Source organism: Dermacentor albipictus, chromosome 8 (assembly GCF_038994185.2).
Source record: "Dermacentor albipictus isolate Rhodes 1998 colony chromosome 8, USDA_Dalb.pri_finalv2, whole genome shotgun sequence".
NCBI lineage: Eukaryota > Metazoa > Arthropoda > Arachnida > Ixodida > Ixodidae > Dermacentor > Dermacentor albipictus.
In genome coordinates this window covers 76,787,810-76,810,503 of record NC_091828.1, presented here as the reverse complement: position 1 = coordinate 76,810,503, position 22,694 = coordinate 76,787,810, and the positions used below count along the sequence as shown (strand labels likewise).

Genomic DNA, 22,694 nt, shown 5'->3' with positions numbered 1-22,694 from the left:
TTACCATTTGGCTGGAAGAAATCTGGGTCGTAGTTCCAGAAGTTGATAAACGAAAAGCTGAGCAAATTCATTGAAAAAATTTGCAATGTATATGTGGATTATATTATTGTCTACTCCAGGACAAGGGAAAACCACGAGGAACAATTGTGTAAAGTACTTCAGGCGCTAAGCACCGCCCGACGTAAGATTAACATGAAGAAAAGTGAGTTTTTTTTATGTAATAAGGTGGTCTTCCTCGGAATGGTCTTTGATGGTGAAACGAAAAGCACCAAGGAAGAGAGTGTTCAACACATCAATAAAATGGCGAAATCCTATGTTCATTTCCGTGCACTCATAAGAGACTATGCCAGAAAAACCAAATGCCTCACCTTATTCGAAAAGGGCGTACCGTTTATGTGGTCACAAGAGTGTGAGAATAGCTACATGGAGCATGTCTGCATCATTTCATCGGACCCTGTATTTATGCTCCCTGTTCTCAAGCTGCCTTTTGAGCCCTATACCAATGCATCTTATTATGGAGTAGTCGCCATACTCTACCAGCGTGGTGCCACAAAGCAACAAGGAAAGGAGCTGAGGGTAGTAAGTTACTATTCTTCCACTTTTACGAAGACAGAAGAAAATTATGCAACTACAGAAGAATAAGCACTGGCAGTGGCGTTAACCTTGAGAAAGTTCAGAAGCTGTCTGTAAGGCAACCACTTCAAGCTGTTCACACACAACCAGGCGTTGACGTACCTGTTAGAGCTATCACATCCAAAGGGCAGAACAGCCCTATGAGCACTCTAAGAACAGTTTACACCCTTTGGCGTGCCCCATCTGCCACACAACGATAATCGTCATCTGCCTTGATGCGTTTCTTTCTTTAACGCTGCGGCCCCGGAACTTTCCAGTAACGAACGGCACGCGCGTTATCAGAATAGACCATTTTACACCCTTTGGAGTGCCCCTTCTGATAACGCGCGTGCTATTCGTTACTGGAAAGTTCTGGGCTCGCAGCGTTAAAGAAAGGAAACGCATCAAGGCAGATGACGATTTTTGTTGTGTGGCAGTAGGGGCACGCCAAAGGGTGTAAACTGTTCTTAGAGTGAGGCAGCGAAATACAACCATTCAGCTTTGGCGTCATACATCGCCAGGGACAGAAACATCAAGGTGCCGATGCCGTATCTTGACTCCACTTGCCGTATGAAACTTCAACTAGAAAGGCAAACCTGTTGCAGTTTTGGGAAGGCACAAAGGATATGGCAGTAAAGAACGGAAAATTATACGTCCTGGAGACCAAAGTACCAACAGTCCTGAAGCTTTGCCACACTAGTCCAGAGCCAGGACGGCACGACGGATTCTGGAAGAAATTCCACAAAATAGCCCAGTGCCTCACTTGGCAAACCATGAAAGAAGAAATAACAAATTATGTGAAAACTTGTCGTCACTGTCAGCTTGTTAAAGGCATGTACAAGCCATGTATTCCGATATCCCTTTCGAGTGTGTTCATCTTGATTTTGCTTAAATTAAAAAGAAGGGGGAGGGAGTTAGGAGGACGCCAGCATTGCATGTCGCCGTGGATGAGTGCACGCGTTTTGTCGCCACCAAAGCTTGAAAGAGAACGCAAACTGCGTGATATCATTGCTGGAAGGAAAACTCTTCAAGAACGCGAGACTCGCAGACAATGGCCCAGCATTTGAAAACTAAAAACTGTGATTTTGGGCTGAAGAAAATGAATAGGACCTTTCGTTTTCCAGAATCTTACCATCCGGAAGCAAATTGCCTCGCAACGAGAATGATAACTTTAGAATGTACATACAATGATACCCCGAATTCAAAGGCGGCTGGAAATGCGCCTTGGAAGCCGCCCTTGCGCAACTCAACAGATCATATGCAGCAGGCCTGGGATGCAGGCCACGCATTGCGACATTTGGCACGGGTTCATGGATGCCAGCGGACCACGAATTGGGCTTCGTGAAGCAAATTGATCTAAAGGAACATCCCAAGACTTCTCAACAGCGATAAAAATGTAGAGCGACAACGAAAAAGAATTTTGACCGCAGACACTACACAAAGGTGCTAGAGTTTGAACCAGATTCGTAAATTATCGTCCAATAGGGAATTAATTCGAAAACACCTTTTACAGAACTTTACTAAGTCGTCAAGACAACTAGATAGTAAGGACTGCTGAAGATATTAAACTAAGGACCCCGCGAAAAAGTACAAGAGGCTTCAAATGGGAACGCGCTACCGTATTATCATCGTGCGGGCCAGGACAGCCGATTGGAAATGTGTGGCGATGCATATCGCCAGCTGGGTAATGACGACGAGGTTAGCCGGATGAATGCAGCAATAAATGGGTTGTGCCGGCTGTATGCTAGTGAAATCTTTACAATTGTTAGGCCTTTAGGGAATATAATGTTCTCTGTGCAGACTGTGCACCTATTCGGACGGGCAACTTTTCTAACCTGCAGGAATTCGGTGCTCCATGGCAGAGAAGAGTTATCGGCTCGCAATGGCTGTCATTTATTTGTCTTTTTGTGGGTAGATGTGCGTGGGGTGTGTTTCTGTTTGGCAAGTTTCCTACCGTATGGCCTCGATTAATTCCAGCTCGGTTTCTGTTTGACTTTCCGCGTGTGCAGGTGCGCGTGTAGGTGTCTGTGTGAACACTTTGGTAGTGAATTTTTTGTAGTCTGTTAGAGTTGTGTCAGTTTGCACGGCCATTGGTGCCGTTTTTGGAATAGTTTTTCTCTTGTGGCTCGTTTCACATTCTGCTGTGTTCCGAGTGTTCCTGATGTGACTGTCGCCGTTGTGTTGTTCGGGGTCCCAAAGTCGGCAGAGTCGCTGGGGTGGTATCTGGGGTACGTTTAAAGAGTGTTTGCCTGTACTTGTCCTTAATGAACGATTTGATGCGTTGACAAACCAGCTGTATTCCTCTCCGGTTTAAATGGAAGCCGTCCCAAGCTACGTGTCCATGCGGTGCTTCGGGTATTTCTGCGTGGTGAATTGTGTCAACGTTCTTGCGGAATTGTTCCAAGTTGAAAAGAATGAGTTGAGCTTGTTGGTCTCCTCATTGTACTTCGTGAGTACGTTAGTACTTAGATTAGTGAGCGGTGTTTGTTTTGTAGTGGGGGAGCGACAGTTGTTATGGCTGTGCGTGCGTTCGGGCCAGCGCCCCTTGGTGTCCTTTTTTCTCGCCTTTTCTTTATTTCTTTTGTCGCCGCCTTCCCACTCCCCCGCTCTTGTCCCCTCGTTTTGGGAACTACGCTTACAGACGCCAGATGGCAGCGCTCATTCCCTTTGAAGTCTCTCCCTTTACAACGAGCCACCACCGACAACAACCGCACGTGACGTCACTCTACTAATCCGTTAAAGCTAACATACCCAGGACCAAAAAAGGGCCTCATATCGAAACGTTGGCCTGCCTTTCTGAGGCCTCTTATCTCTGTTCATAGCATTTATACCACCATGTGGTATTTCATCTGTCAGCCCCAATCTTGATTTTGGATTTCCATGCCAACTAAGGACATTATGGAGGAGATTAATGCTAAATGAACAATACCCCAAAGCATAATTCTCGCACCACTAGACGTCACGGCCCTCTATACCAAAATTCCAATCCCCGACGGTTTATGTTCGATAAAAAAACGCTGTCTAAACGCAATGCACAACACTCCATTGAAGTCTACTTGTCTCTCCTTGAATTAGTTCTAACACATACCTCGTTGGAATTTTAGGGGAGCTACTACCTACAAATATATGGGAAAAGTATGGGTATGCCTTTTGGGCCAACCTACGCGAACATATTTATGGGGATTCAAGAAAGTGATTTCGTACCACGCTGCACTGACAAGCCCCACACATGCCTAGGGTACACAGAGGAGATATTCATACTATTGCGACATTGGCAAGACAGTCGGGAAATATATGTAGTATTTCTAAATTCTTTTCACCCAACAATAAAATTCAGATCACAACCTTCAACGAAGCGTATAAACTTTCTGGAGACAACAATATTCATTGGCAATGGGACACTAAACACAACGCTGTATAGGCAGCCTTTCGACAAAGAACAGTACCCAGAATTTACAAGCCAATTCAAGACATTGCAAACAAGACATTTTTAAAGGCTGAGCCACACGACCAAGTTCCATTTGCATTGAAAACCTTGACTACAAAGATAGACTTGATCACCTTAAAAAAACCCTATCAAACAGGAATTACCGAAACAGTGCCTTTCAACAAGCCTACACCGATGCAACCAAACTCATCGAGTCTAGGTCCTCAAGCCCCGCTCTAGGATCACAAGAACAACAACGCCTCTTCTTGCTACTAAATTCTCAAACGCACTCCTATATGTGAACAGTATTCTCCGTAATTACTACCCAATTCTCACCAGCAACCATATATCTAATAAGACTTTTCCCGATCCGCCCAGAGTAGCCTACAGACGCAACACAAATTTTGAGGATATTCCTGTACATGCCAAACTAACGACAAAGACGAAGTTAGCAGCCGGCGCCTGTGGCCGCCCCAGGTGCTCTACATGCAAACATATTCAATCTACTACTACAGTAAAAGATACAGCGTCGAATTACTCACACAACCTAACTTCGTGTTTCACTTACTCATCAAGCAACATAGTCTACTGTCCAGAATGTGCCGCTTGTAGCAAACAATACATAGGTGGGACTGGACAACAAAATCGTACAAGACTCAACGGTCACCGAGCAGATACATACCACAATTTACCTAAAGCAGTAGCCAGCCTCTTCAGTAAACATAGTCCACATTCGACAAAGCAAGGCTCTGTATACTACAAATTTCCGTTCCCCTCGTAAGAGGAAATGTACGGAATCATACCTCATACACAAGTTTAAATGCCTACACCCGATGGTAATGAATTTGGCATGTGGCAGCTTAGAATCTTTAAAAACTGGTACTTAAATTTGAAATTGTCATGTCAAGAACAAAGGCACAAAACACATCATGCCACCAACTTACCTTAATTCCTTAACATCACCTATTCCTCTATTTCCAATTTTTACCTGCCTACTACTGAAATTAATACACTCTTTCATGGGTTTAGGTTTACATCAACTGTACGACCCCTTTTCCTCTATACGCCTGTCCCCGCTCGATTTTACTCAACCACCAACCTTTTATGTCCATTTATATATATATATATATATATATATATATATATATATATATATATTAATATATATATATATATATATATATATACCCTCGCCAAATCTTTCCCAAATCCCAGATGCCAGGATACTTTTTTTGGCGCCTCAGCCACAGAGGGTATCGCCACTTCTGTATGCTGCCATGACGACTCTTACGCTGCGCTACTGGGGCTCACGTCGCTTGGAAGACCAAGCATTGCACCCCAGACGCTCTTCGCCATTTTAAATCCTTCAAGATTACCAGATGCACTTCTGCTACGCTACTCTAGCGATTCTTTCAAATGATGTATTTTTACACCTTTTTTGTTACTCGTCCCCTGACCGGCAGACCGGCTCTTATAAAGCCGCAAAAACATGCCCCCAACGACACCCCTAACTGCTCCCGGACGTCTCGCTTCCCCAACACCCTCCCATGCCTTCCTTTTTCTTTTCTTGTTGTACCTCGCGGTGTCTGTTTTTACTTCCTCCTTTTCTTTCTTATCTTTCGCTCCACCCTCCCATTCCCCCGCTCTTGTCCCCTCATCTTAGGAACCATGCTTACAGGCGACAGCAATCTTTCTCTTGGAAGTCTCTCCTTTTACAACCAGCCGCCATCGACAACAACCGCACATGACGTCCCCCTATCCGCCCATTAAAACTAACATGCCAAGGATGACGAAGTGGACTTTGACGAAGATAAAACCTCCTATCGAAACGTTGGCGTGCCTTTCTGAGGCAGCTTATTGCTGTTTATAACATTTATACCGCAGTGTGATATTCCATCTGTCAGACCCTTTCTTGATTTTAAAGAATGCAGTATTGGAAATTCAATGCTGAGTAAAAGATTGTGAGGACAGTTTAAGCTGAGAATTGCGAAAGAGAAAGACATGGTGACAAGCAATACTAATGAACATAGCCCATATCGAACATGTCATACAAGATATTTGACCAAACACTTTCAAATTAAAAAAAACACTGCCTGCGGTGATAACACAGTTCGTCCATGAGCTGGTCTGCCCGAAGAGGTGGACATTACTTGCACAAAAAATTTAAATGCCTTATGGACTAACTATAAAGGTTAGCGCATCAGATTTTTAAATAACTACCTTAAGCACATATGGCAATTTACAAATTCTAGCGGTTGAGACTACAAGGCATGTCCACTAGAAAATAATTGTGTGGGTGATAACGTTCACGAGATATGCGCCGTCAAACTTGCGGTAAAAATGCACTGTCGTTCCACTTAGTTTCTTAACAAAACGTTGTTTTATGCACTGAAGCAGAAAATTTACTCGAACGTCAATGCATTTCTCCTCAAAGTTGGGAAATGAAGGTCTCGCAATTGGTCTCCTTTCGAGAATTTGTTCCAAGTGGATCCGCTTTGCAAACTTACGGGCTAGACTTTGTAAATCGCAGTATTCGCCACAATCCGTATAATTAAAAATTTATTAGAATTGTTTGCTTAATTTGACGCTTATGCATTTGAATCTTTGTCACTTGATGCCCGCCTCTTCCAGTAGACCAGCCCATGAACTAGAATTGTGCTTGCCAGCGGCAACTTATATTTTCGAATGTAATTGCTGAAACGCCCTGTAAGTATATTGTCACAACGAAGATATGATGTGGGCTCTGACCATTAGCATTGCTTGTCTCGTGTATGTATGTATGTATATATATATATATATATATATATTATACACGAGATTGATTCAGGTTCGTAGCGACAGCCGGTTCTAGGATGCATGGAGCACAGTTCACTAGATCAAGCCTCGGTTGCGCGCTTGATGCTGCCGATGTTGCCGACTCTGCGCTCACATTGGTTATCTTCTCTCTCTCTCTCTCTCTCTCTCTCTCTCTCTCTCTCTCTCTATATATATATATATATATATATATATATATATATATATATATATATATATAGAGAGAGAGAGAGAGAGAGAGAGAGAGAGAAACGAGTCTGTACTGACGTTCAGGCTGTGGGACCAGCCGTTGTCGTAATGAGTTACTTCTGTACTTACTTCGCCTGGTGAGGCTAGGACTCAACCATTCATATGAATGCCTTCATGTCGAGTGACCGAATATATCATACTCTATTGTATTGTTTAACTAGCTGCCAAGACGGTACAATTATATATTACTTCTTCATTAAAGGGAAGTGCTACTTCAGAGGAAGAAGTTATCAAGTTGGAGAGGCAATGTATGACACAAAGCAGTGCATGAAATGGATTTGTATCCGACAGAACAGCACTCATGGTGGGATGTCTGGTGCAGGGTGAGTATAATTTTATTATGCATATATATATACATACATATATCACCATAGCATTGATTATATATTCCATACAGTTCAGCATTACTTGCCACGAGACATTTTATACTATTTTCATGCACGCAATGAACTTAGGACATCTGGAAAATGCTACAGTAATGTTTCCTTTCAAGGCAACAACGTCAATTTTCATGCAAAACAGCCAGTGCTGATTTCATCATCAGTCATCATTAGTAGAGGAGGAGGTCCCGGAGTTGCAAAAACTGTCCGGCGGATCTTTTATTAGTAATTGAACAATATATTATTTAATACAATATGGCAACATTGCAGCGACAGACATCAGATTACACTAAGTTAATGAAGCAGATAATCAAGTACAAGAAGGGTGTCTACAATAATTGAAGTTCAAGTCAAACACAAGGAAATGAAAGAGATACTGCGTATCAGTAAATATAAATGTAGTAATTGACAATTTAGAGAAAAATAGGCATGACATATATAAAACAACACGAGGTTAATGTAGCACATAATTGGAAACAGAAGTATGCTAACAATGTGCGAAGTAGAAGGCACATATATCCTATGGAACGAAAAACTTAAAACGTCTAAGAAAAATTAAGAAAGACAATGGTATTTAGGGCATAGAAGCAATACATTAGGCAAGTACAGAAGAAACGAAAAACCTAAGATTTCTAAGAAAGAAAAGTAAAGAGGAAATAGGAGGTAGAGAATAAAAGCAATACATTAGGCAAATACAGAATCACTGGAAAGTGTAAAATCAATTAGTATACAATATATGTTCATATTATTGAGTTTGTTGCCAGTAGTGTCGTTAGTACATATTTCTTCCTATCTCTTCTGAGTTTTGTTTGTGCGGCAGTCTTACTATGGAGTGCTAGTTTATTCCAGAATCAACTAGCCATAAAAAAGGCAGCAAACCTTGTATAATTAGTGCTTACTTTAGAGAGTAAAAGCTCTTGCCAGAGGAAAATCTCATATTGTTAGTGTTGTTATGAGCAGATATAATAAATGTATCTAAAATGATTGCATGGTTTAGTGTGTGGTATATTAGTAAGACCAATTGGAGCTGGAGCATATAGTCTAATGGTAGTATCTTTAAGGAAGTGAGAATTAGTGTTGCATGTGACATTTAAGTAGAGAAAGTAATTATCATCAAGGCTTCATTTTTTATGTCTAGATGTGTCATCTGCGTGGAATATTCGTTTCCCCAAACCGAGATACAGTATTCTAAGTGGCAATGTCTAAATGTGTAATAAAGTGAAGTTCTTATGTTTTGTGCGAAACGTGAGCGTGTTAATGTTAGCGCTTTTATTCCAAAAGCAATTTTTTAGATCATGTCGGCATGCAAGTTAAATTAAAGGTGACGGTCAAGTTTCACGCCAAGGTCACACAACTTCACGTGCAAGTGAAAGAACGTGAGCTGTGGTGAGGGGGCGATGAAAGTTTGCGCATGAAAAAGCACAAACTGCGTTTTGAAAGGCTTGATCCGAAGGTTATTACTTCTGCACCATGCACGTAACTTGTTGAGGTAAGAATTTAGTCTGTTTATTACAGTATTGATGTATTTGCTATTAGTAAATATGGTGGTGTCTTCAGCATACAGTATATATGAAGTACTGGTTAAACAGTGAGGAAGGTCATTATTGTACACGAGGAAAAGTAAAAGGCCAAGGAGCGAGCCTTGTGACATACACCTAGTGACTCATTTAGTACGTGACAGTAAACCACCGAAATCTACCACTTGCGTTCTTTGTGGATGAGCGAAAGAGCTTGGCCACGAATGCCCAGAGCCTCCAACTTCTACGAAATAATGCCATGACATATGGTTTCAAATGCTTTAACGAAAACTGAGTCAACAATACAGCCCTGGTCAAGGGCGTGTTTTTTTGTCAGTGAATGATGTTTCAGCTGTTTCAGTCGAACAACCGATACGAAACTCATGATGCTCAGGCGAGAGAAGATTAAATTTGTGAATGTAGTTTGGCAAGCGGTTTACAAAAAGTTTCTCAGTAAGTTTACTAAATGGGATAGCATGCTGACTGCGTGGCAGCTTGAAATTAGTTCTTTCTCACTTTTTCAATATAGGAGTTATTTTACCGTGTTTTGGTTCGACGGGGAAAACGCCTGTTTTGAAGAGCATTTCACAATGAGCGAAAGTACGTCGGTGATATGAGATGATATGTTACGTAGGAAGACACAGATGGAAAGCTATATAAAAGTATATTTACAAGGAAATACGCCGCACTTGACCAAAAGGCAACAGCCTGCGCTAGCGTCTAATCGTCGTCGTCGTCTTCACACTGCTGGCCTCTTCGTCATCGCAATTACTGTTACGTAGCTCTACCCCCGGCGGCAAAAGCGCCATCATGGAGCGACTAAGGACAGGACTCGGAAGCAGTGTAGTAGGTCTTGAGCCTACCGACGTGCACGACATCACTAGATGCCAGAGTAGAGAACGAGGTTGAACTCACAGGAGCAATTTCGTACGTCACAGGCGTCACCTGGCGCAGCAAGTGGTAGGGCCCCATGTATCGCGGGAGGAGCTTTACTGAAAGTCCGACGTGACGAGTGGGTGAGGACAGGAGCACGCACGCACCAAGTGAAAAGTGTACGTCACGGTGATTCGTGATTTGTGAGGCCGCCAGTCGAGTACGGGAAAGCTGGCGTGCATGGTCGGCGAGGGCGATGGCGTCGCGCGCATACCCGCTTGTTGAGATGGCAGCAGGATTAAGAGCCATGTCAAGGGGCAAGGTCGGTTCGCAACTGTACAGAAGATAAAATGGAGAAAATCCGGCGGTGTCATGCCGGGAAGAATTATACGCAAATGTGACGTAAGGAAGGGCAATGTCCAAGTCGTGGTGGTCCTTGGAAACCTACTTGGATAGCATATCGGTAAGAGTACGGTTGAATAGCTCTGTTAGGCCATTTATTTGAGGATGGTGTGAGGTAGTCAGTTGCGTTGAGTGGAGCAGGAACGCACAACGTCGGCGATAGCTTTCCAGAAGAATTTACGACCATGGCCAGTCAGTAAGCAGCTGTCGCGGGGGGCGACGAAGCAAGATACTGTCACGCAAGAGAAAGTCCGCGACGTCAGTGGCGGAACTCGTAGGGAGAGCCCGCGTGATAGCGTATCGGGTGGCGTAATCAGTTGAGACGGCTACCAATTCGTCCCCAGAGGATGACGTGGGAAAAGGACCGAGGTGGTCTAATCCAACACGAAAGAACGGTTCCACAGGGACGGTGATCGGCTGGAGATGACCGGTAAGTAGCACCTGAGGGGTTTTCTGACTCTGGCAGGGATCACAGGCAGCAACATAGCGTCGGACGGAGCGTGCGAGACAAGGTCAATAGAAGCGGCGGTGGACGCGGTCGTACGTGCGGGTTACCCCAAGATGTCCTGCAGTGGGTGCGTCATGCATCTCAAAGAGCACAGTCTGTCGTAGATGTTTTGGCACGACAAGAAGAAGAACAGGTCCGTCAGGGAGGAAGTTCCTTCGGCAGAGAATGCCGCCATGAAAGACATATCGGCGAACAGATGCGTTGGTAGGTGAAGAGCGCAGACGCTCGATGAGTGCTCGCAGCGGTAGGCCTCGGAACTGCTCATCGGCAATGTTAGCGAAGGCAGACACAGAGAAAATACCGTTGGCGGTACTACTGTCAGCGTCGTCAGGCTCGTCTACCGGGTAGCGACACAGGCAGTCAGCGTCCTTGTGTGGTCGGCCCGATTTGTAGGTGACAGAATACGAATACTCTTGGAGTCGTAAAGCCCAGCGACCAAGTATTCCTGTACTATCTTTCACTGAGTATAACCAGCAAAGCGCGTGATGGTCTGTGACAACGGAAAAGGGTCGGCCATATAAGTATGGGCAGAGCTTCGGAAACGCCCAAACTACGGCCAGACACTAACGCTCAGTGATCGACTAGTTGCGCTCCGAGGGTGAGAGGAGCCCATCGCGCGCGAGGCACCGGGAGAAGGGGGGAGTGCGTTCTACTCCGGCTTAACTGCGCATGTGGCGACTAAGCGCGGTCGCGCGGCCTTATCTTGAGCTGCCGGCGCAAGCCATAACACGGACGTTGCCGCGCTGGCGTTGTGCCAGTACTGCGCCAATTCCGTGACCGCTGGCATCAGTACGGACTTCGGTATGCCCAGAAGGATGGAAATGGGCCAGAACGGGAGTCGTTGTGAGAAGGTCGATTAGATGCAAGAATGCAGAGGCCTCAATATCGCCCCACTGGAAAGGGGCGTCTTTATTCAAAAGGTCGGTTAGGGGTCGTGCTATGGCCGCGAAATTTTTCACGAAACGGCGGAAGTACGAACAACGACCGATGAAGCTGCGCACATTCTTGACGCACTTTGGAAAAGGGAAGCGTGTAAGAGCATGGATCTTGCCTGGGTCCGGTTGCACTCCGTTCTCGTCAATGAGATGTCAAGGACGGTAATCTGGTGATGGCCGAATTGGCACTTCGATGCGTTGAATTGCAGACCGGCTCGACGAAAAATGCCAAGGACTGCTGAGAGGCGCTCGAGGTGCGTAGCGAACGTTGCGGAGAATATTATAATGTCGTCCAAGTAGCACAGGAACGTATACTTTTTGATACCGTGAAGAAGGGAGTCTATCATGCCTTCAACAGTGGCAGGAGTGTTATATAGACCGAATGGCATCATACTGGATTGATAAACACCGGCGGGTGCCACAAAAGCAGTCTTCTCGCGGTCGAGATCGTCCACGGCAATCTGCCAGTATCCAGAGCGAAGGTCAATAGAGGAGAAATAGCAAGCGCCGTAGAGACAATCAAGGTCTTCATCAATCCGAGGTAGGGGATACACGTCCTTTTTGGTAACCCTGTTTAGGGGCCGATTATCCACGCAAAAGCGCCATGAGCCGCCCTTCTTTTTTACCAGTACAACAGGTGACGCATATGAACTACATGACGGTTCAATAATGTTCTTGGCAAGCATTTTGCGACCTTTTGCGTGAATAACTTGACGCTTAGCTGGTGACATTCGATACGGGCGGGGATGAATAGGAGGGGCATCGCCTGTAATAATGCGATGTTTAACAGCTGTAGTTTGGGCCAAAGGACGATCGTTAAAGTAAAAAATATCGTGGTAGGAAAAGAGAACGAGGGACAGCTTACGAGCGTGCTCGGACGGCATGTAGGGCGCAATCATTTTCACTAAGTCGGCGATGGCAGAAGTTGCCTACAGCGATGGTAGAGGAGGATCGGCTAAATTGTCGTCTACTGCAATAGATGCTACTGAGTGATTCTCGAATGAGTAAAGCTGGGCAGAGACATCCCGCGTGGCAGCACCTGTGTCGTTAAGCCAAAATTGACCACTGGCAGGCAGACGATTTCGCCGTAATAGATAAAACTGTATGACGTTCTGTGATCCGGTGTGTAAGGAGGACGTCTCGCATAGGAGCTGCGATCTAGTGACCGTCGAGCACTAGTGGGGATGACACTTAATCAACGTATGTCAGTGCCGAAGTTGGCAAGCGAACGAAGTCGACGGAACTGAGGCGAATGGGGTGTAGTTCAGCGGGATCCAGAACAGGCAGGTCAAGGCAGAGAGTAATGGCGGAATAGTCGATGAGAACAGGATGTGTGGAGAGGAAGTCTAAGCCGAGGACGATGTCGTGGGGACAGGAGGCGATGACTGGGAATATCACGATAGTGTAGTGATCGGCGAACGAGACGCGGGCGGCACACATACCAATTGCCGGGGCTGTTTCGCCATTGGCGACATGGACAACAGTCGTCGTGGCGGGCGTGATTATATTCTTCAGGTGGTTACGAAGGTCAACGCTCATTACCGACAAATGCGCCCGTGTCTACAAGGGCAGATGGAGAAACACCGTCGACATGCACGTCAAGAAGGTTCAGATCCGTGGGCAACGTCAGCAGAGAATTTGGCGGCATAGGGAGCAATGCAGCGTCACCTCGAGGCGCTGCATCGTCTAGTTTTCCGACTGGGAGCGGCGTCCGAAGGGAGTCGGCGAAAAGGAGCAACGGGTTTGGGGAGGGCGAGACTGTCGTCGTTGGGGCGAAGGCGAACGAGAATAGGGGCGGTTAGGCGCAGGAGAATCAAAGGCGGTGTTATCGGAGTGTGCGGCATAGGGACGAGAAGGGCCATCTGGGGGGCGAGAGTAGCCAGTATAATTAGACGGGGTCGGGGAACTCACTGTGACAGTGCCGAGAAATGTGCCCGATTTTACGGCAGTGAAAACAAATTGGCTTGTTTTCAGCAATGCGCCATTCAGATGGGTCGCGGAAACGTGGTGGGTTATAAGATGCGGGACGGGGCGGAATCGAAGAAGCCGGGTGGGTATCACGGTGATGGGCCGAGCAGATGGTGTGAAGACCCATGTTTGCGAACTCCTAGCGGCCAACTGCCTGGGTCAGGGAAACCGTGACTGCCGGTGCGTTGGAGGAGCTGGAGTTGAAGGCAGCCGGATAGGCGGCCTCGATCTCATGCCGGACAATCCTGGTAACATCGCCAGTGTTGTTTGGACGAGGAGTGTCGGCACAGGAAGATGTCGCTGGGTTGTTGGGCAGACGGGCAAACTGCTGGTCGATATGTCGGCTTTTAGCGAGTTCCAGGCGGCGGCACTCTTGTATAACTACATCCACCATCGCCACGTTGTTGAAAACGAGCAAGTTGAAGGCGGCATCGGCAATGCCTTTGAGGATGTAGGAAACCTTGTCTGACTCAGTCATGTGTGCGGCAACATTGCGGAACAGAGCCAAGACGTCCTGTATGTACGTGACGTAGGGTTCTGTTGACGTCTGCACACAGCCGGATAACGTCTTCTGCGCGGCAAGTTGGTGACCGTAGGGGTTGCTGAACAAGTCTCCGATCTTTTGTTTAAGCGAATCCCAACTGGTGAGCTCATCTTCGTGCGTCCGAAACCAATCTCGAGGTGTGCCACCTAGGTAAAAGGACTACGTTAGACTACGTTAGTAGGGTCCCACCAGTTATTGTGGCTGTCGTGTACGTACAGGCTGGTAGAGTCCTCGACGTATTCCCCATCTTGGCCCGAGAATATGCCAGGATAAGTGGGAGCGGGGAGAGCGATGTAGGTCGTCGAAGTGGCAGCAGGTGTCGGAGGAGGCTGAGTCGAGTTCTCGTCGCCGGGAGCCATGAAGAAAGGCTCGACGTACCGTGCACTGCGAAGCTCCGTGACGAGGTACAGGTAACGTCCACCTCCGCCAGATAAGTTACGTAGGAAGACGCAGACGGAAAGCTAAATACAAGTATATTTACAAAAAAATACGCCGTAGCGTGGGCTGTTGCCAAGAGGCAACAGCCCTCGCTAGCTTCTAATCGTCGTCGTCGTCTTCACACTGCTGGCCCCTTCGTCATCGCAAATACTGTTCCGTAGCAATATAAATTTGATTTGGGAGGGTTAAAAATCATCAAAGCCGGGACCTGTAGTTAGTGAACAAGCGATTGAAACCGACAGTTCTTTGGGTGATGTTAGTAGAAGTAAACATAATTAAGCGTTTGCCTGAATACTGGCTTTGGTATTCTGTCTGGTGAATGATCATGTCTAGGACAGGAAAAATCATTGAATTCATTTGCGATATCAGTGGCTTTCGCTACTGCCGTTGTTCCTGCATGAAGTTTGTTCAGAGTGCGGTTTGGCGAAGACAGGTGAAGAAAGGCTCTAATGGTATCCCAGGTTCTGCGGGTATTATTTGTGTTTAACGCTCACTTTCTCAAAGTAGGAGCGCTTGGCTTCTTTAAAGAGTCTGCTAAGTGTAGTAAAATAAGCTATGTACCGCGACTTTATGATTACATCAAAGGCTTGGCGTTTAATTTCTTTTATTAGGTTTATCGCGTTTAGTTGTACTTCTTAAGAGGGATCCTGTTATCCAGGGGTTTCTAGGGGCGGAGAACCAGTGAGTATTCTGTGTTAGTCTCGTGCACTCTCAGTACACGCTTCTAACCTTGTTATTAAATTGTTGGAAAAGCAGGATTGGGTCTTTCATAGAAGGAATCGAGTTCCAGGTGATTTCCGCAATTTGATTATTGAACATAGTGGTGCGCAGGTTAGCTATCTTTATGTTTCCATGGTCGGGTGACTTGACACATTTTAAGAGAACGAACAAAAGATAGCGGTCCATACAGGGAATAGTGACTACGCGAGCACATTGCTCTAGGTGTAAGTTTGATTATACATGGTCTATTAATCAGTGAGATCCGGACGGATGACATCTTGTTTGTACGGTTAATAATGAATCTAGGCCATATCCTGCATAGCAGTTGGTGTAATTCGAGCAATGACTATCAAAGTGGTTAGTATTATTTATGTAATTGTCACGAGGGATGACGACATTTTTGTTTTCATTTGCAATTATGTTGAAGATAGCATCTAGTTGGGAACAATAACGAACGGAAGAGGACGATGGGGGATGCTGCACTGATCCAATTATTGTGTTTGTAGCGTTAACTGAAAAACATTTATCAAATTCCAAAAAAAAAAACAGATTCAGCGTTACGGCGAGAGAAACACAGGTCATTGCGACGAGGACATGGCTGGTTGTCTTGGACGAGGATCGCTGAACAACAATACCGAACTTGCTTACGGAGACATACTTCCATTGTGTATCCGGGAATACAAAATAAGTTACTATCAGCGCTTGTAAGCCATATTTATGAGAGAAAAATTATAGTGAAAGGATTATTTAGATGAGAAAAGAAATTTATTATGTTATCATAGTTCTTTGAGAGGCTACCTGTGCTAAATTCTATCAGGGATTTGTGGGTAAGCCTGGTGTTACTTAGCGAACGTTTTAGTTCTTCTCAAGAAAATACATTCACTGGAATATTTATTTGATTAGATATCAAAAAACGTTTTGGACAGGTGCGAGGCAATTAGCCAAATGTCGCACGTGCTACAAATGACGTACACGCAGCTCCCTTCTGTCTTTCGTGCTTTGATGCGGCAGTTGTCCGTCCATAAGAATTTCCAGTTGTGCTGCCTTTTTAGGTCCAGGGCCTAATCAACCAGTCTTGTCTTGTGTTAAATGGTCGTTAGTAAAGACTTTGGTCTCTGCAGGTGGGGGGAAGCCGAAAGTAGTAGTGCTTAGTCGTGCTTTCCGGGCTGAGGGTGTCTACCAAGTTGACAGTTCTAAATTTCTTGATTTCTCAAAGTTTCCTCTCAGTGCCTTTGCAAAATTGTCTGGGTGACACACAACTCTGTTTTATGTCAAGATGGGCTGACACTTTCGCCCTATGGTGTCACTCCCTAGTACGGTTGTTAAAAAAATAAAACAATACAACTTAATCTAGTTAGAACACTAAAGAGTAGTGTTCCTGTTATTCAAAAATAAAATACAAGGGAAGGATCAGTAAAATGCACAGCGAAAAAAAATTTCGAAAGTGGTAGAAGCTAATGTCGCAGGTACCCAAATATTAATAAAAAGAAGATGCACACAGACGCAAATATTTTCGAAAATCAGGTATTTCTATCAACTGATAGCAAGTTCACTGGAGTGAGACCGAAAACTTTGTCACAAGTTAGGTTCTCTCTCAACGGATGGTAACCTCAGCTCTCCTGAGATATTCTCAGCCCGCGCACAACGCCACAGATAAGGGTTTCACTGATATAAAGAGATTACTTTACTTTGTATTAGGAACACCTGCATCTTGGCATCAGTCAACACTACGTTTTTTCTTTAGCTCAAGCTTCAAAGAAGCGGTGGCACGCTTCCTTTTCCGTTCATTCCTCAGTGCATCGATATTTTCTATGCTCGTCCTCCTTCCGCCGCACGTTCGCCCCACGAACCATTTGAAGCATCCTCTTGGTCAGTTGTACAGTCATCGCTCCCTATGGGCCTCGAAAAGTTAAAAAAAATCAGGCAGTCGGAAAAAATGAGTGCATTTCTTTTACCACCCTTAAAGACTAAACATGCTGCAGGGACATACAAAAAACACTGACGACTTCATAGGCATATCGGTGCTCGTGCTGCGACAAAAGACAATGGGTGCATGCTTGCATAATGAAGAAATACAAACCATTTTCCATGACAATTGTCTCTTCCCACGCTTGTTATGCTTCACCGCAGTACGTTTGCGCATGCTTCACCGTCTGACAGGGCCGTTATGAAGCAAAACTAACTTTTGGTAACCGGCATTATGCAACGCGCCATGCTTTCCGGGCTTCGAAGTCAATCGCGAGCACCACAAAGGCGGAGTCGGTGCCATTGCTGACAGCGGCAAATTCTTGCAATGAAAAACGCGGCACAGAACGGCAAGAAGTGTAATAGCGAACGTCTAAGCAGCCAGGTCTAGCTTTGTTGCGGTAGTGGCTACGGCTACCAGCGGACCTGCGTGCGAAAGCGCCGATTCGAAGCGGCGAGGTCACCAAAATGGCGGTGATTGTGGCTGTGATAAATTCCGTTTCGCCCCTACGGTCACTGCAAAAAGTCCGGAAAATCCGACGGTGAATGTTTTTTGCATCCAAATTTTCAGACGTTCTTTTCATAGGCTCTATGGGTACCTGGCGGTGCCGCGAAGCAGACCAAATTATCGGACGTCCGGAAGGCCGGTCGTTGACTGTACACTGGCAACTCCTCCAGCCGGCATCAAACACGATTAGTTATGCTTTCTCTTTGTTACTTCGTTACCTTTCAATAAACTTACAGCTGATTTTCCCTCATATAAGCACAATTTCCCTGAGTATTTCCTGACTATAAGGTATCCCAGGGAGTTGCCGGTTTTGCCGATTGGTAGGCACCCTGTGGGCTTTACTTACGAAGTCACCCTTTTTAGAGCAAGACAGAAGCGTGGTATTATATGTTTATCATACTTCGCAGAGATGCGGTGAACAGTGTCTATGTCAGGTGGTGCCACAGGGCAGCCAATCTTGTCACTTGTGTTTTGGAAAACAGCAACACAGTTCTCAGCCTGTGTGCACGGCACACCCTTCATCTCGACATTGATTCTGCGAAACTACTGTTCGAGGTCCGCTACCGTTCTAGCCAGCATTTTGTTTTTATTTGTGAACGTCTTGTTCTCAGCACTCAGTGCGTCAAATTTCCCCTGGATTCTTCATAAAATTGGTTGATCATGGCAAAATTTCACGGATTCCAGCGGTTTCTTGCCGGAGGGCTTCAACATCGCGAGCAAGTTCTGACTTACGAGGCATCGCTAGAAAACCGCGGGAGTTTCCTTGGCAGCAGCCGACGTCACAAAACAGAACCGGCAAATGCCTTACGAGAGGGAAGATTAACCTGCGCAACCAAAAAGTTTCGCTGAGCGGCGTTTCCTTGTTGCCACGGCTGCTGCTGCCAAGTGAAGCACGAGGCCAGGCGAATAATTTTTCGTTGTGCTGGCAGTGCCACGGAGCGATCCAGTTCAGCGGTAGAGCTGTGAGATGTCACCAGGTGTCGCCTGTGTTGTTGATTGGCGGTGCTGGTGAGCGTGAGGTCCATGTGCCAGGATATCTGAATGCCTGTAACCACAACGATGGTGGAAACACAGCGTTGCCGATGACCGTACTCCGATTTCCGCAACCAAAAAGTTTGACTTAGCGGCGTTTCTTTGTTGTCACGGCTACTGCTACCAAGTGAAGCGCGGGACAAGGCGCATCCTTTTTCGTAGTGCTGGCAGCGCCACGGAGCGATTCAGTTCCATGGTAGCGCTGTGAGATGTTACCTGGTATCTACGGTGATGTTGATTGGTGGTTCTGGTGAGAGTGAAGTCCACGTGCCAGGATATCTGAATGCTTGTGAATACAACGGTGCTGGAAATCAGCGATGTTTGGCTTAGCGGCGTTTCTTTATTGCCATGGCTGCTGCCGCCACGTTTTATTCGGCATACCTATGAGCCTGCCCTAAAACGGCTAAATTGCTTTTGCAGTTACAATACATTGGGCTCAAATATACGAGAAATTATGATAAATAATTTGTTCAATATACAAAAATTCGAAAACGAGAGCTCCATTACTAGCGCTAAAAGAAAGCAATGGGCCCTGTAGGAAAAGTTAGGTTTTTTTTTTCTTTTATTACATAAAACCTACTTTGATTCCACTAAATTTAGCCCTTGCTCAAATCTTTCGAATCTCACATTTTAAAACGAATGAAACTCTAATTACTCAAAAAAAGAAGTGGCGAACTCTATTCAGTCAGCATTGGTTTGCGCGACATTATCATAGAACTGTTGTGACTACTCGCCTATTCGCAAACACAGGATTGCCTGAGCGATTTATTCCTACCGATATGGCTGCAGTGGAGATGTAGAATTTTACAGCTCGGAAACAATATTGGTGCAAAGATGTGTTCTGTGGAGTATAAGAATAGCTGCTGCGTTAACTGAAATATCAACGGTAATACTTGAATATTCAGCTGTTTTTAAGGTTTGCTCGCACTTTGTTTACGCCTTTTGTTCCTTAACTTACGCTGTATGTTACCTCTTCACATTTAGATAAGAAGGTACAGCTGCCATTACCTTTATTTGCACAAGGATATGTTTTTGGACTGTAGGAATACTTGCTATGTCAACGAAATATGGAACATAAGGTTTAAATGTTAAGCTGTTTCTAAAGTGTGCTCGCACCTCTTTAAGGTTTTTCTTGCTTAGCTCAATTTATGCGTGATATTAATTCTTCACTTTGGAATCAAAAGGAGAGCTGCGAATTAAACTTTACTTCGAAACATTTTTCACTACGTACAAGCGTGATTTCGCATTATTATTTCTGGTCATCGAATATAATTAACTTTCGAGAGATCACAAAAGGAAGGAACAAACAAAGAATGTTTCCAAATGGTTGCAGTGATGAAGAACCAGGAAAATGTTTCGACTACAAAAGGAAGCTTTATCGATGTACTTGAACTTCTTGGGCGGTTCATTAATTATACGCGGCTGCGAATAATGCTTGCGTCACATACGAGGCTGCAACAAGATTTGCGGTACTCTTAAGGAGCGAGAAAGCCAGAAGTCATTTGAAAGAAGGCAGAGAGCGCGGCCTGAGCCATCGCACTCCGACATGTTACTTTGCATAAGGGGAGGGGGAATGGGGTCATAAAGGTGTGTTGAGTGATGATGATGACATAAAAAGATGGATGAACAACGGTGAAAGCAAGTTCAACATTCCGGTTATAAACATTCAGAAATGTCATCCATTAAGCCACTGCCAGATTCCATATCTTCCTTCTAGTCACTAGTTCAAGCGAACCTTCAGATAAAGGCGCGAAAACGAAACTGGTTTGGAGGCCTCCACTGCATGAGAAGCCCAGGCGCTAAGAAAAATCTTTAGACAGTTAACAACGTGTAAAGAGCTGTGATAAGCGGCTCCAGCGCGGTAAGTCCTGCAGGGCACCTTTAGCGGCTGGATTCGTGAGACCACAGAGAATCACGCTAATCAACTCAACCAGGTGCTTCAGAATTTCCTGAATGATTTCGTTCTCATTGTGTCCATCTCCTTCCTTGCCCGTTGTGTCACCGGTTTCGTTGGCCTTATCATTCTAGGCTTCATGGCGCAGAGGACCGCTTTAAGGCCCGCTGCTATGGCCGTCGGCCCAGAGGGCAGCAAAGGCCATTCCGGGTCTTTATCAGCTGGTGGAAGCGAATATTTGCCCCGTGCTCTATGCGACCTTGAATTAGGAATATGCGCACAGGCAGAGGGGCTCGTGGCGTCGGCGTGCCGCTGTGTAGGTCTTCCGAAATGGTTCTGTGGCCCTACTTTCGCTAGCGGTAATAACTTTGGCAAACAGAACAAGTAGCCTCTTTGCGTGAAGATTTGGTCTCTTGCCTTTTTTCGAAAAATACGAAGTACTTGTATGATCTTTAAGCATTCCTTCGAAGTCGCTTCGTGAGAGCCAGTACAGTTGGGACCTTTAAATGAAGACGCATCACAGTCGGTGGTATTATGCTCTCCGTCACTACGCGAGCACGTGACTTCACTTCTACAAGCAGCGCTCACGCGTCCTATCTTTAGACATCGCCGGCACTGAAGAGGTCAGGGAGCGAGTGGGCGCACACGGTGTATCATGTAGTCACTTCGACAGACGCTGGTAATGTCGAAGAAGCAAATATCAACTTGACGCATCAGAAGTTCCCCAAGCAGCGAATCTCGAGATTTCGCACCAATGACCTCAGAAGACTGTTCAGGTCGGCATACTTGATTTCAAGCTCCACGTCGGAAATCGCACCAGTCATTGCCGGCTTCCCGCGCGAAATAAAGGACGGACAGGGACTGCGCTCCACTGCGGAATGGTCTTGAACTTGTTCACTTTCACTCTTTTGCATCTATCGTCAGGATGTTCTTACGACCATTGATACTGATCTCGTCCAGGCGCCACACTTTCAGTACATTCGGTTAGAAGTTGCGTGCTTTGGGAGCTGATGCGCTGTGACATCGAGAGCGGTACGTAAGAAACCATGAAGGATTCCTGCTCACTCTGATTTGGAGAAGCCTTCTCAGTCGATATACGGCGCATCTTCATACGGCACCCCATGGCTACAGTTTACTTCTAGTGAGAATCCATAACCTCCGGCGTTGAGCTCTCCCAGCAACCGAACTTGTCCTAGCATTCAAAAGCACGTCGTCCAAAAATGAGCGCTGCAGCAGACAACTGACCTTGTTTAGAAGGCTGTGTGAGCGGAGCGTCTTCTTGCTCATCCTTGATGAAGGACTATCATGAAAATGGCAAAAACGTTACAAACTGCTTAAGCGCGAGAGGCTCAGAGTGCCGGCGAACCCTGGGCTCTTATTTATCTTCCTCTCCGCTTAAAAGCTTTAGCATACCTCGTGGGGCCGGTAATGACTTCGAAAAATCGGCACCATTCTGCCCTTAAAGAGCCGCGCAAGTAAATTACATACATTTCAGGTTTTAACACTGATATTGTTTTGAACATAAACATGTAATAGTCTGAGAATGTTTACTATATAAGCCATGCACAGTGAATGTTATGCTTAATGACGTCTGATTGTGGGCAGCCACTCTCACAATCCTGAACAATAATTTGGAGATAAATAAAACACCTGGTTTGAAGAACCATTGGGGCTGAACAGTAGTGAAATCTACCTTGCATATACAACATGCCTCAACATATAAAACACAAATGCTCATATACATGAGCATCCACACAGCAACACAGATGCCGATGGCGAACGTTCGCCTTGAGTGTCCGCGTTATTTCTATTGCAATAAAAGAATATGAACGTCAGATTAACAACCCCTAGAATATTATTGCGCGGATCACATTGGTGTAGAGAAAATGTGTCGCTGTTTCTGGCTAC

At 45.5% G+C, this 22,694-nt stretch overlaps 1 long non-coding RNA gene across 1 annotated transcript in view; it reads left to right on the top strand.

Annotated features, from left to right (window-relative positions):
- LOC135921089 (uncharacterized) overlaps positions 1–22,694 on the top strand; it is a 39,184-nt gene that overhangs the window by 16,304 nt on the left and 186 nt on the right. The window contains exon 2 of the long non-coding RNA XR_010570448.1: positions 7,305–7,425. This is a non-coding gene — a long non-coding RNA (uncharacterized lncRNA). The remainder of the gene's footprint in view (positions 1–7,304; positions 7,426–22,694) is intronic.